The sequence below is a fragment of the Erinaceus europaeus genome, chromosome 18, assembly GCF_950295315.1.
Source record: "Erinaceus europaeus chromosome 18, mEriEur2.1, whole genome shotgun sequence".
In the NCBI taxonomy this organism is placed as follows: domain Eukaryota; kingdom Metazoa; phylum Chordata; class Mammalia; order Eulipotyphla; family Erinaceidae; genus Erinaceus; species Erinaceus europaeus.
The window spans coordinates 74,772,827-74,782,991 of record NC_080179.1 but is presented as its reverse complement, the minus strand read 5'-3'; the positions used below and the strand labels follow the sequence as shown (position 1 = coordinate 74,782,991).

The 10,165-nt window shown below is 42.1% G+C and overlaps 1 non-coding gene across 1 annotated transcript; it reads left to right on the top strand.

Moving 5' to 3' along the window:
- The first annotated feature begins 9,713 nt into the window (after positions 1 to 9,713).
- Positions 9,714 to 9,821, top strand: LOC132534497 (U6 spliceosomal RNA). The gene has a single exon (XR_009546205.1). It is a non-coding gene; the product is annotated as a U6 spliceosomal RNA (small nuclear RNA).
- Positions 9,822 to 10,165: the final 344 nt, after the last annotated feature.

Genomic DNA, 10,165 nt, shown 5'->3' with positions numbered 1-10,165 from the left:
GTTAGACCTTCTGTATGATGCTATATTCAATCATCTGTAGCAGCCTGTAGACTGATTTTATAGCAGACAGCAGGTCTATTACAAAGTAACACCGTGTGATTTTAATATACTGTGTTATGATATGATACAATACACTAAAACATATTACAATATATATACACCTATACTATGCATATATATATGTATATGTATATATATATATATATATATATTTCTAAATAGAGAATCTACAGTTGTTGACAGACTAGAATCTGTGACTTAGAGCCAGCAAAATCACTCCTCTGGATAGTACAGAGCTTTGTCACATCTGTGATCCAGTTTTGAGCCTGGCCCTTACTGCACTGAAGGAAGCTTCCGTGTTATGATTTCTTTCACTTTCTCTCTACCTCTAACTGAAAGAATCTGTTTCTTGAAAAGAGATGAGAATTTAAAGAAACACATTAGTTAAAATTAGAAGGGATAATTGGAAATATTTCTGAGGCAAGAGTTTGCATATTATTCTTTCTCATGACAAGGAATCTTAGTGGCAGTTTTAAAGGGGGCATTTACTGTCATGGAGTATGCACAGATTTTAAATTGAGATGTAATTAGAATACAGTACTACATTAGTTTCAACTAATAGGATAGTAGAAATATAATTTCAACAGCATACAATTCTGTAGTTTATATACTGCCAAATAAGGAGGGGGAATGTGTGGAGCTTTTTATTAAACTGATAATTTAACATGACCCATGAATGATGTCATAAATATCCAAATGGATTGGCAGAAAAAAAGGCTCCCACCCCTGTCCTGTAAATGAGAATTACCTAAAATATGGTTAACATTTATCTTCACACATAGTTAAATTATTTTTCTTGTGTTGAGAACTTTTAAGATTTACTTAGAAATTTTCATGTAAACATTTAAAGGTCATAGCAAGAGGAAAACTGAGAAGAAAACCTATTCTCAAACCCCTTAGATGTCTTAGAAGAAGACTAACTGAAAATTGGGGGTTATCCTGACTCCACAGCAGAAATTATATACACACACACACCTGATGCATAATTGTTTATAGAAGCATTATTTGTAGGAGCCAAAGATGTAAAATGTTCAAATGTGTATCAACTGGTGAGTGGTCAAACACATTATGTTATATTCATAAAATGGAATATTAGTCATAAAAATAAATTTGATACACACTACTGTATGGGTGAGTGTTGAAAACATATTCAACAAAAGAAGTCATTTTCCAGAAAAAAAACAAAAACCCAAGCATTAGTATAGCTACAGGCCCTTTGGAATATAACTAAAATATGCCTACTAGCTATCTATAAAATGGAGGGGCCCCCAACTCTTCATCTGCACGATTCCAGCCTTTAGGTCCATGATTGGTCAACAACTTGTTTGGCTTTGTATGTTAACTCTATTTTCAGGCACCAGGTTCCAGATGCTAGCATGATGCCGACCAGACTTTCCTGGACAGACAACTCCATCAATGTGTCCTGGAGCTCTGATTCCCCAGAGCCCTGCCCCACTAGGGAAAGAGAGAGACAGGCTGGGAATATGGATCCACCTGTCAACGCCCATGTTCAGGGGGGAAGCAATTACAGAAGCCAGACCTTCCACCTCCTGCTCCCACAATGACCCTGGGTCCATACTCCCAGAGGGATAAAGAACAGGAAAGCTATCAGGGGAGGGGATGGGATATGGAGGTCTGGTGGTGGGAATTGTGTGAAGTTGTACCCCTCTCATCCTATGGTTTTGCCAATGTTTCCCTTTTATAAATAAAAAATTAAAATAAAAGAAGTCATTTGCCAGCAACATGTTATTTTATTCCATCTGAAGGAACCTTTTGGAATAGAGAAATCTAAAGTGACATAAAACAGATTAGTGGATACTTACGAGAGGTGTAGTTTGGGGACATTTAAGGAAACAATTTACTAGGAAGACATTCTAAGATAGATAGCTGTGTTGATTATATGTGGCTATAAATATACCAAACTGCATCAGATCACATACTTTGAAAGCATGCATTATATGATAAGTGAATTATATCTCATGAGAATTGTTACAATAATGAGAGATCCCAAAGGTTTGAATGATTTAGTGTTGCTGGCGCCTGGTTGCTGTAGAGTATGTGGTGGGAGGGAGTGGGGAGGAAGGTTGGGAGAGAAAATAAATTATTCTGCACTGTGGGAGGTGCAGATCCCCATGCTGGGTAAAGGCCTGTCATTTCTACCTTGAGTGTTGAGCAGCTAGACCCCAAGGCCGACCTGGCCTAATGGCATATCCCTCCTCGACTCCATAGGCTGAGATGACACCGAACTCAGGGGCAAGGAAGCCGCCTCCTCACACAACACACCCTAAAGGTTCCCATCTCTCACGCGTGACCGATACGCGACCTCCCTTTATAAGGCCGTAACTTGGGTCCTTGCAGGCTGGTAAGTTGTCTTTGAACCCGAGCTGGATATGAGAAGCAGGTGTGACCTAAGAGCATGAATGAGGTGCACCTGGGGGTAATTGCCATGGCGTGAGTGTCACACGCTTTCCTCATTGGGTCCTGTGTTCTTACTGGATGGTGATCAATGTATCTAATCCTGTGCATGAACAATAAAGGAGCTGTCTCTCTGAAGCTCTCCCGGAGGTTGGTCTAACCACCCCCCCTACCCCCAGGTTCTTCATGGCTGGGCAGTAATAAAACATGTACAAAGCGTATTAATGAAAGAAAAGGTAGACAGAAATGTATTAAGAATGTGTACTTCCTGTACACCTGGGAGAGGAACCAGGTATTCCAGGTGAATCTCTTGCCGTATGGTCTCAAACACCCACTTGCAAGTATTTATCATAAGAGATTTGGGGAAGAAGAAAGGATATTGTGGATGAAATGAGATAAGGGGTCTAAGGGTTCCCCTTGAACTCCACTGGTTGAATTTCATCAAGTTTCAAATAGGACAAACATTAAAAAAAAATTTTTTAAATTTACTATTATCTTTATTTATTGGATAGAGACAGCCAGAAATCAAGAGGGAGGGGGATGATAGAGAGGGAGAGAGACAGAGAGACACCTGCAGCCCTGCTTCACCACTAGTAAAGCTTTCCCCCTGCAGGTGGGGGATGCGTTCACCCAGGTGCGCCACCACCCAGTCCCTCAGGACAAGCATTTTACTGAAGCCAGTACAGAGATAGAAGTGGGCTGAGGAGATAGTACAGTGATTATGCAAAAAGACTTTCGTGTCTGAGGCATCAAAAGTCCCAGGTTCAGTCCCCAGCACCAATGAAAACCAGAGTTGAGCAGTGTTCGGGTAAAATGAATAAATAGAACAAACAAACAAATAGATAAAGTTTAAAGAGCGAGAGACAGAAAGAAGAGAGCTATGTACACAAACAAGCGTAGGCACCCAGGGTGGAAAACCCGGGTTTCCTGGCTCTCGCTCCTCTTTCCTGCTGTGTGATGAAGATGAAAGTGTAGAGAGGGACACTGGGGAGGGTGGTGGCGGCTCCGCAGTTCTGCCAGCTCTGCCAAGTCCCGCTAGCCTTCCCAAGCTCTTGCAGTGTCTTTTGGGACTATTCATGTGTGGCATGGGGGTGGGAGGAGGGGTCCTGGTCCCTTTTACCTTTCACTAATGAAGGGCTCAGCTAACATGACAGAGACGGGTAAGCAAGAAGCAAAACCAGTAAAACAGAGCATGAGGTGGTAGCAAAAAATTGAAGTTCTGGGGGTCGGGCGGTAGCGCAGCGGGTTAAGCGCACGTGGCACAAAGCACAAGGACCGGCGTAAGGATCCACAGGCGGTGAAGCAGGTCTGCAGGTGTCTGTCTTTCTCTCCCCCTCTCTGTCCTCCCCTCCTCTCTCCATTTCTCTCTGTCCTATCCAACAATGATGACTGCAATAACAACAACAATAATAATCACAACAAGGCTGCAACAACAAGGAAAACAAAAGGGGAAAAAATGGCCTCCAGGAGCAGTGGATTCATGGTGCAGGCACCGAGCCCAGCAATAACCCTGGAGGGGAAAAAAAATTGAAGTTCTACCCTCTCTGAAACTGATCCTCAAAGGTGAAGTCTCCAATTCAACCTCCAGGGTCTATCCCGTGAAACTCACCCTTTCACCAAAAATATATTTTAGGAGTGGTAGAGTTTTGCTCCTCTCTAAAGATTTGGTCATCGCTCCATGGTCAGTTCAGCATTATTGCTGTTTTCAAATTGGAGAGTCAGATTCCAGGGAGAATGGGCAAGTAGAGGCAAGGAGGATCTGTTCAACAGCTACCTGCTGTTACTGTCCCCAAATTTTTTTGCTTTGGAACTAGGTCATTTACTTTGTTTCCTCAGCCCTCCCTACCTTCACTCGTGATACCTTTGTCCCACCTCTCTCACTTGACAATGACTCAGACTTGACCTTGGCTGGCTGTTTAATGAGACTGTATCTTTGACATCTGACCAAGTTGCTACCTCTCACCCTTTGTCTACATCCTTGGATGGATTCCTGGAAGAAAAATTTCTGGGGCTGAGCACTAGCCCAATAGTAGAGTGCACCTGTTACCGTGCTCAAGGACCTGGGCTCAAACTTCAGGCTCCCACCTGTGGTGAGGTGGGGGGAGAGGGAGGGATGCTTTCCAGGTGTCTCTCTCTCTTTCTTTCTCCCTTCTTCTCCCTTCTCAATTTTCTTTTGTCCTATCAAAGGGAAAGAAGTGGAGGGAGAGGGGAGGAAAAAGAATGGCATCAAGGAATAATTGTGCAGGCACTGAGTCACTGTGATAGCAATAAAAAAAGAAAAGAAAAAAGAAATTCTATTGAGTTTACTTAGTAAGATTCCTCATACCCTTGATATTGTCAGGGAAGGAAAAAACATTCCTCAGTCTCTCTGAGTTCTTCTCATGTTGGAGTAACAATCCACACAGCCTCAGACAGGTTGGCAAAAGCTAAATTAATTTAATAATATGCATAGGGAAGCTACAGTTATCCTGCTGTTCTGCTCTTCAGAGAAATTTTATATTTGGAACTAAGCCCTCAGGGCACCAAGAAAGCAGAGGCTGAGGGCCCATCAAACAGGAAATATGGAGTCTTCAGAGATTCTGGAAAGAAACTGATTTGGAAAGTGGTGTTTGCTCAAACAATACTATGGAGACTGGTGTTTATTTTCACTTCCTGGGACTTTCTTGTTCTCACCTTGAAGTGATCTGCATATCAGAAAAGGGCAGTTAGATGGGCTCTGAGCATCTTGAGGTGGTCACATTTTCTTTCTTTCTTTCTTTCTTTCTTTCTTTCTTTCTTTCTTTCTTTCTTTCCTTCCTTTCTTTCTTTCTTTCTTTCTTTCTTCCTTTCTTTCTTCCCTTTTGTTGCCCTTGTTGTTTTATTGTAGTTATTATTGTTGTCATTGTTGTTGGACAGGACAGAGAGAAATGGAGAGAGGAGGGGAAGACAGAGAGGGGGAGAGAAAGACAGACACCTGCAGACCTGCTTCACTGCCTGTGAAGCGACTCCCCTGCAGGTGGGGAGCAGGAGGCTCAAACCGGGATCCTTTCGCTGGTCCTTGTGCTTTGCACCACATGCGCTTAACCCGCTGTGCCACCGCCTGACTTCTGGGTGGTCACATTTTGAGCACCTTCAATTTACAATCCATTTCCTCTTAGTGATTTTTTTTTTTTTTTTATGGTTTAGAGTAAATACAGCTGTTGGTACATGTGTGAAATTTCTCAGTTTTCTGCAAAACACTCTCAACCCCAGGCTAGGTCCTCCTCTACCATGTTGCACCAGGGCTTGAAAGTCCCCCACTCTCCAGCCCCTGAGTCCTTTACTTTGGCGCAGACCCAGTCCAAGTTCTGCCTTGTATTTGCCTTCCCCCTAAATATAATGAAAACTTAATTTTCTTATTAGTGAGAGAGATAAGAGTAAAGAAAGAAAAAGAACCAGCCATCACTGTGGTGCTTGTGTTCTAATAGATCAGACTCAGGACCTCCCACTTGAAAGTCCAACTCTTCATCCACCTCTTAACTCACTCCTTTTGCTTTTAGCTCCAATTCCTGACTCACCTGGAAACACCTTTTTATTGATCTATTTAAGTGACCTGATTCTTCTCTGCTGGTCTTCTGTGCCTCAGGTGTCTTATTTCTTTCTGAAGACCCTTCGACTCCTGCTCCCTCTGTGCTGCCTGGTAACAAAACTGCCCACGAATTACTGCTAGCCCAGGGCTTCTCCTGCCCCAGATTTGACAACAACAAGACAACAAATAACCCCATCCAAAAATGGGGAGAGGACACAGACAGAATATTCACCACAGAAGAGATCCAAAAGGCTGAGGTTGTTGATTTTGGCAAGTTCTTTATATATTTTGGATATTAGCCTCTTGTCTGATGTATGGCATGTAAAGATCTTCTTCCATCTGTGAGGGGTCTCTTGGTTTGGGTAGTGGTTTCTTTTGCTGTGAAGAAGCTTTTTAATTTGATGTAGTCCCACAAGTTTATGCTTGCCTTAGTCTTCTTTGCAATTGGATTTGTTTCATTGAAGATGTCTTTAAAATTGATGCGGAAAAGAGTCCTGCCAATATTTTCCTCTAAGTATCTGATAGTTTCTGGTCTAACATCCAAGTCCTTGATCCATTTGGAATTTACTTTTGTATTTGGTGAAATATAGTGGTTCAGTTTCATTCTTCTGCATGTTTCAACACATTTTTTCCAACACCATTTGTTGAAGAGACTCTGCTTTCCCCATTTAATAGTCTGCGCACCTTTGTCAAAGATTAGATCTCCATAGATGTGGGGGCTTAGTTCTGGGCTCTCAATTCTATTCCACTGGTCAGTGTGTCTATTCATGTTCCAATACCAAGCAGTTTTGATGACAATGGCCCTATAATACAATTAGAGATCTGGGAGTGTGATGCCTCCAGTTCTGTTCTTTCTACTCAAGATTGTTTTTGGCAATCTGAGGTCTTTTCTGGTTCCAGATAAACATTTGTAACATTTGTTCTATTCTCCTAAAAAATGTGGCTGGGATAGTGATGGGGATAGCATTATATCTGTAGATGGCTCTGGGTAGTATATTCATTTTGATGATGTTAATTCTGCCAACCCATGAACATGGAATATCTTTCCACTTCTTTGTGTCTTTTTCAATTTCCTTGAGTAGTGACTCATAATTTTCAGTATGCAAATCTTTCACTTCTTTGGTTAGGTTTACTCCTAGATATTTTATTGTGTTTGTTGCTATAGTAAAGGGAATTGATTTCTGGATTTCAACTTCTTCCACCTTAGTGTTTGCACAGAGGAACGCCACTGCTTTTGAATGTGTTTGCACTCACCGGTAATTTGGTGAGTTCCTGAAGTCCTTCAAGTCCTGTCTTGTTGTGGTCCCAGGTAGTCTCCTTTGGTGTTCTCTGGGAGAGGAGAGAAACACAACCGCTGCTGCTTTGTAGCCCCGCCTCCCGAAGTCCTCCCAGTGTTTCCTTTTATAAATAAAATAAAATAAAAATTTACTTGCCTTTATCATTACTACAATTGAAACTCAAGGGTAAAGGCTGGTAATGGCAGAAAACTACATAAAATAAAATGTCTGTTGTATGAAGGGGTTCAGAATCATCCCCCAAATATAACAGTTTTGAACTAGCAATCATCAAAACCTAGCAGATCAAAAAAAAAAAAAAAATTTTTTTTTTTTTTGGCACCTGGATAAGTGCACATAATAAATACCATGTGCAGGGATCCAGGTTTGAGGCCCTGCTCTCCACCTGCAGGGAGGGACATTTCACGAGTGGTGAAACAGGTCTGCAAGTGACACTCTTTCTCTCTTCTCATCTATCTTCCTCTCCCCTCTCAATTTATCTCTGTCCTACCCCCCCCCAAAAAAAATAAGCAAAAAAAAAAAAGAAGAGAAAAGAAAAGAAAAAAGGCCATTGGGAGTGGTGGATTCATAGTGACAAGAAAACTAAATGAAAAAAACAAACACAACTTTTTCTTGTGGGGAGGGGAGTAGGCAGTGCCACATCCTGTTGAGTGCACATTACTATGTGCAAGGACCTGGGTTCAAGGCCCCATTCCCTACCTGCAGTGAGGGAAACTTCAGGGGCAGTAAAACAAGACTGCAGGTCTATTTCTTTTTCACCACCTACATTCACACTGGACCAGGACCCGCTTTGGGAGGAAAGCTATTTCCAGAACTACCTCTTCACTTAAGGGACTTAGAAACCCAACAGAGTGACTGTGCAGTATTTCTGAGTGCTATAAGGAGAGCTCCGGTGCTGTAAGGAGAGCTCTTGTTCCTCTGATGTGGGGTTCTTGCCTATATTAGTATACAAATCACTAAAGTGAGGCTATTGCTTACTCAGCACTACCATAAAAGCCGTATATTAGTGATTTGAATGAAAGTGGGATTTTATTGCTTAAAAATCAGAGACAGTGAAAAATACTCTGGAGAGTATTTTCAGTTTTGTTGTCACTTTGCCTGTGATGATTGCTCCCCCTACCACACCAAAATGACTGTTTCCCCCTGGCTGGCCCAGTCCCCATGTGTCCTCAGCTCAGCTCTGCTCAGCTCAGCTCCACGCTCCCAGTTCCCAGTTCCAAGGGCGTCTCTTTCTCCAGCTTGTCCTCTGTGCTGCTGCCTCCACTGCTTTGTCCTCATCTCCTAGTATTTAGGACTCAGCCAAAGGTCCAATTCCACGTTGTCTCCTGTCCAATCATTTGCTTGGCATTCTTCCTCTGGGGCACTTTTTCCTTTTTTTTTTGTTGCTTGGTACTAGGACTTGTGGGAAATGTAGTTTTTCCTATTTAGGATACATACTTTTATTGTTTAGGATCATGAAACAAAAGTAGCAGCCTAGTTGTGACTGGTAACACTTACCTCCCCTCCTTTCCATACTTTAGTATGAAAATGGAAGAGTGATTCCCATTCCTCCCTTAGAAACTGGAAAGAAAAATAAAAACAGCAAAGAATAGTGGACCTGGCAGCTGAATAAAAAAGTAAAGGTGCTGTACTTTGTCACTGAAAACCTCTGAATAATGCCTCTGCCTCCTGCATCCTGACTAAGTAGCCAGGCAGCAGCACTGGCAGTGCAAGGGCCCATCCCTGCCCCAACCCAGACTGCATGGACAGTGAAGGTCTGGGTATCATTGTTCTCACGCTGTACTAAACAGGGCAATTGAAGTTCCTGCACGCGAAGGACAGGCAACACTGGATAACTCCTAACTCAGGACACGCTGGTGATACCAAACACAGAAGTTCTGGCGGTCTGATCAGCACTAACTGGTAGCAAGAACACAAATTAAATTTTGAGAGACAATTTAAACTTGCAACTGAAACTTTAGCTTGGAAATAGATTATTATGTGAGTGGACAATACCATGCACTCTGTTTATGATGCAGAAAAAAAGCACCTTTGACTCCTGCCTGGCTATTTCTTGATGTGCTTTTGGACAAGGCTCTCATTAGTACAGAGAAGGAGCATTCTGTTTGAAATAAGGCATAGCTGGTACCAAGTCCAGGCCGGCTCTCTTGCTAACAAGGCCTCTTCTGCACCATCCTTGTGGTCAGTCTTTGGTCCAGGAAGGGAAAACAGAAGTGTCTGAGAATCTAAACATTTAGGAGGCAATAAAAAAGTCAAAATTGTTTTACTTGGAATTAGAGAATTGTAATTCTGGGTAGAAAATTTGAAAAACATGCCCCAAAGAAAGACAAAGTTGGAGACTTTCATTGGAGGAAAGGAGAAAGGAAGAGATAAGTGATTAAAGAAAAGTCATTCTCGTGCTTGCTTCGGCAGCACATCTACTAAAAATTGGAACCGTGCAGAGAAGATTAGCATGGCCCCTGTACGAGGATGACACACAAATTCCTGAAGCGTTCCATATTTTTTTCCTTAAAAAAAAAAGAGACATTCTCAGTGTTAGTAGGCTTACGCTGTCCTCGGCAATGCATAATTTGTTGCTGACTGCCTAGAAAGAAATAAAAGAGAACTGGTTCTGCCCTCCAGGCTAAAAGTCCAGCAGGCAGTTCTCAAACAATGGTTTACTTTTGGCTTCTTTCAACAATTGATTTTTGACCCAATCCAAAGGCCTTTTGTCCAGTTCAGAGCTTTCTGATTTAATGTAAAAGAGATAGATAAGGCAGCTTCTCTTTCATGGTTCACCAGTGCCATTCTAAGATGACTTTTCACAAGTCCAAGTCTTTTAACACATTACCGATAAATTAGGTGAGGT